Raw genomic sequence first — 4,866 nt, 5'->3', positions numbered from 1 at the left:
AGGGCAGTCAAATGCAGGCGGGTCATGGGAGGATTAGGCTGGTATCGACCAAATCACGGCATGGCGTTGCGAAGTAAGGTCGGGTCACAAAATTGTCCATTGAACTGCTTAAACCAAAATTACTCCGCTGCAGTCGTCAGCATCTTTGTAGCAAAATTTGCTTGGCATGGACTGTGATCCTAAAGTGATATCTACAAAGCATTTCATGCAATGCTCATATGGATGTCAGCACAACCATCACCTCTCCCTTCCAAGACTCAGCACGCTAGAGCCACAGGGTGGTGGCATTTGGCAGATCCCGTCAAGCCGCACCAGAAAAATATGACTAAACGATAGTGAATGCAATATTTGACCGGCCATATGAGGCCACGACCTTCAATTAGCTCTTTGTAGAGTTCGCATGCTATCTCAAAGCGGAATGGATCTTGCTATCGCCCCGAGATCGCCACTGGTGAATATCAACAAATGCGATTCTGAATGACTGAAATTGACCAACGAGGTCTGGTCAAAAGGAGCGAGGGCGAAATAAACTATATCGTATAAGTGACGTTGAAGCAGACTAGTTCGAGCATTTAATAATGGCTCATTTCAACTGCTTTTTACAGACTTGCCATTCTACACCATTCATACATACTTGCATACATATTTGCACATACTGCGCCGTTCTTACATACTTGCTGCAGATAGAAGTGGCACCCCTATGTTTGCAGCTAGCCTGGGATCAGTTAGCTCCAAACATCCAAATTCGTCAGATAGTTCATTTATTTCATGCTATGACAATGGAACACAATTAGGGTTATGTGGGTTTGAAAACGACGAGGAGTACGAATGCAATTATTACAAACTGAATGCTCTTTCATCCGTGCCACACACATCGCTACACACTATTAACAGATGCCCTAACAACTCCCCGAACGCTGGACCAGCTAGATCATGATTAGTAGAAGTTCCGCCTGCGGTACTGCCGCCGGAATTGACCGATCGGCTGCTGGTAACTTCCGCTAAGTCCACTACCGAACGTCTGCTGGTTGGAGACGGCGTTGGTGTTTGAGAACTCCTGGTTGCCAAACAACCCCGAGGAAACGACGTTGGATGCGCTGGCGACGTTGGAGCTTACAGCATTGCCTCTGGCTGAACCCTGAAACGGCAGATACACATTTACAAAACCGAAGTAATGACTCCTGTAAGTGATGCAAAAACTCGGATGACGTGGATGACATCTAAGGGAGTGTCCGTATCTGTTGAAAGACCATTACGCCGAAGCTCTTATTGTAACACTCTCTAGCGATGTACCCAGTAGCAGGGACACTTACCGAGGCGGTGGCGCTGACTTGCGTGATCCGAGAGTTCTGGAAGGGATCACTGCTGACCCCGGACACCACATTGCCGGCGGCACTTCCGGTCGCCTGACCGTTCTGACTGAACAGACCACCTGGGAAGAAGCCCTGCGGCAATGCAGCGGCGGCAGCAGCCACGCAGAGCAAGATGGTGACGGTCTGCATCTTGAAGGGAACTGGAAATGTGACGGCGGATGGTAAGATGCGGAAACTATCATCGGTCGAAAGCGGGCAAGACATAATTGTGGACGTGCCAACCACCAATGACCGGATGACTTATGTCGGTATAAGCGCCATTTCAAAACTGATGAACTCGGGGGACGGGCCACTCCAAAGCTGTGAGTTTTCTGTTTTTAGGATTTGGATCACTCACCGGAGGAAAGGTAGTTGTGTTGTCCAGAAGAACTGGGAAGTGTCTGAAGCTGCCCTCCTCCCGACCTGGCTTATATACCAGGGGCCTGATTGGGGCCTGTTCCACTGATTGGGCGTGTGCGCGGGATTCCCTGACCGGAGCGTGTCGCGGATCATATAGAGAAAACGCACGGCCCGGCCGAAGGCTTCCGGTAGAGGTGCGCATGGACCAGCTTACCATCACCCATCGGGCGCCGTCCCGGTACCTGCACTTCAGTGAAGCTCGGTTCACTCTTGCAGCGACTGTATTTGCGGATACGCAATTTATGGATGTCTGCGCTGCAAATGACTGTTGCCCATGAATGTCAAAAAACTCGTTGATGTAAGGTTATGACGATTCATACGTTTGAAAACCAATGTTTAACGTCCAGCAGGGCAACACAATGATATGGAGTGCACACACCAGGTCATTGCGAGCGTTTAGTAGACAAGTTTATTGTTGTTACTTGAGGACATTCACTATATTTTATAATCGGTTTGTCTAAACTTAGATCAAAGTATTTCCGCAGCAGGTCCTTTGACGGTCTTGGCCCGTCTTATCAGTCACTATCTATCAATCATTTGTCATCAGCTTGTTTTAATCCGCCAACTTTCTTATTCACAGTTGTCATAAAATACAAAAGACAAGGTTGTGCCGTAAATTAAAAGGCCTTACTGGTTGGATAAAATCGTGGGTACCGACCAATACATATTGTATGACAGGTTACGTTGCCAGCAAATTTGGGGAAAATTAGTGATATCTGCTTGCGCTACTTTTACCTTTGCACAATCTCTTAAACTCATGGTCAATTTTCGTCAGGATAAGAACTCCCATTTCACAATATTAAGAACTGGTAGCGCGTGGATGTGGGCGCAGCCACATGTGCTACGGGTGGATTGTTAACCTCATCCTGTTTCGTCCTTCGACACGGACAAGGACAATCCTGAAAAAACGATATGTGAATTTTTACAAGATCACTTGGTTTTTGGAACAAACACAGATGTAGACATGTGGGCTGCTGTAAAGTATTAACGGTTCATGCATTTGACACGTTATGCTCAATGTCGCGAAACCTAAGCTAATGACCTCAGCCCTTGCAGAGAGTGTCACACAAATACGCCAACGGGTCTTACTTGACCATGCTTTTGAACTTGATATTAATGCCAAATTTTTCCACTTTTACCATTCAGGTCATAAATGCATGAGCAATGGTCCGCAGCAAACATTATTTCAGTGAACACGGCAAAGTAGAAGTTGACTGTCGCTCATATAAAAACCTTTTGTGTTTGTGACTCGCTGCATTAGCTGGGCAGTTCCAGGTCAAGCTGGGGTGCAATTGGAAAATTACGAGTAACGCGCATGAGCGCAGGTTCAGCCAGCATTGGTTGATCCCCGCAGATATTTTTGTATTTTTAAGCGTAAGGTATTTTTGTAAATATGCGGAGCAGTCCGTGCCATCGCTTCTCTCGCGGTGTTTTGATGACAGGTGAGATGTGAATTCATTTAATATTTGTCCTTTCCTTATAATGATTCGGCTGCTCAAACTCAGGGACTGAATAGATTTTCGAGTTCCATTTTTTTTCTAACCACAGAAAATACGTTGTGTTTTTTTTTTCGCCGTGATCGTGCTATGCGGCTCTCGACCTGGTTATCACGCCTTGAATTTTCGGCTTCCTAAGGATCTTCTCATTTAGTTTGATCGTATGTCTTCAGGCTAGCGTCTTGTTCTGATTTAGTGGCTGAGAACCTGTTATGTAAACCATTCAGTACACTGACGATTGCCTGGTCTTGCTTTCTTTCACGTTTTGCTTACCGCTTAGAGTATTTTACGGTTCCGCCTCGAATCATCATCAGCATTTCTTAAAACACGGCTACATCTACTGTGAATTGTAAGTTTCGAAATTAAGCGGATTTTTCAAGTAAGCGTCGCCATACAATGGAACAGCATGTTGCTTGATTGCATGACTTGTGCACCATTTAACGGTCATTACATAGCTACTCTCTGTTAGCAATGAATCATTGAGCTTCCACAGCCCTGGTCCTTTTTGCTGTTGAGGTTCTTTTAGTGGAGATATTACTATATTAGTATCTGTTTTATAACCTGCTTGAATCTCGTTGTTTGTGGTGTAATTAAGTAAATGGTCGCTTACAACATACCTACATAATATACTACATTTGATTGGGTTACATTTGACCCATGTAAACTTGTGATCGGTTGGATCAAAGTGCCTCCAGATATTAACCAAACTGTGCTTTATGGCACCTTCCGTAAATGCAGTTTTTCCATTTACGTTATGTTTATGTATGTTATTTGAGTCCTGTCTATGGTTCATAACGGAGTTAAAGTCGCCACTAATTACCATGTTAACCGGTGTGAGACTTTCTAGTTCGGCACCGATTGACTGAAAGAACGCAGGGACATCCTCGTTCGGTTTACAGGAATGATAACCTTTGCCATACCAAAGCTTGTTGAAAAATGGAATGTTGCGTGCAGCCATGAGGGTATCATGAAGAAATATGATGTGAAACCTAGAATTATTTACAAAGTTAATTACGTCTCGTCTTTTGTGCTGCTCCACCACACCGCGGTAGTTCATGGGCATGGATCTGAGCTAAGTCATGATTTAGACGGTTTCCGATCAACAGTAAATGGATGTAACGGTGCAAGTACGCGCGCGCATGGACAGGTGTGTGTGTGTGTGTGCGTGCTTGCGTGTGTGCGTGCGTGTGTGTGTGTGTTGCGTGTGCTGCAAAAGCCGGAAAACCTTACTAAATGCCACCTGCACGAGGCTTGATAGCAATCAGCTGTTTCCATACAAGACAAATGGCGATTAGCGTGTGAGGTACCCACACACATACGCAAATTGCTAGACCATTTTTTCACACTCAAAAACTAACAAAAACTGGCATAAACAGACATCGGCATGACGTGGCCCACCGGTGATCTGAGCGGCAGCAGCCCGCGGCCCAGAACGCACAAGTTTCAAAAAATGAAAACTCTGTAGATGGAACAATCGAAAAAATCACAATATGCACTGGTAGTAGTACCAGGTCACTTGGTCAAGATTGACTGACGATATTTAAGGGGTGTCCGTAGCGGTGTGACTGAGAAAATGCAAAAGCCACTTACATATTGAA

At 45.3% G+C, this 4,866-nt stretch overlaps 1 long non-coding RNA gene across 1 annotated transcript; it reads right to left on the bottom strand.

Moving 5' to 3' along the window:
• Window positions 1-744: 744 nt before the first annotated feature.
• On the bottom strand, window positions 745-1,805 carry LOC119095828 (uncharacterized). The gene is made up of 3 exons (XR_005093937.1): window positions 1,711-1,805; window positions 1,314-1,513; window positions 745-1,138 (listed from the first exon to the last, which is right to left on the bottom strand). It is a non-coding gene; the product is annotated as an uncharacterized LOC119095828 (long non-coding RNA).
• Window positions 1,806-4,866: the final 3,061 nt, after the last annotated feature.

Source organism: Pollicipes pollicipes, unplaced genomic scaffold (assembly GCF_011947565.3).
Source record: "Pollicipes pollicipes isolate AB1234 unplaced genomic scaffold, Ppol_2.1 Scaffold_4219;HRSCAF=4965_pilon_pilon_pilon, whole genome shotgun sequence".
NCBI classification, from domain to species: domain Eukaryota; kingdom Metazoa; phylum Arthropoda; class Thecostraca; order Pollicipedomorpha; family Pollicipedidae; genus Pollicipes; species Pollicipes pollicipes.
The sequence above is the reverse complement of the archived record's forward strand: the minus strand, read 5'-3'. Positions and strand labels throughout refer to the sequence as shown.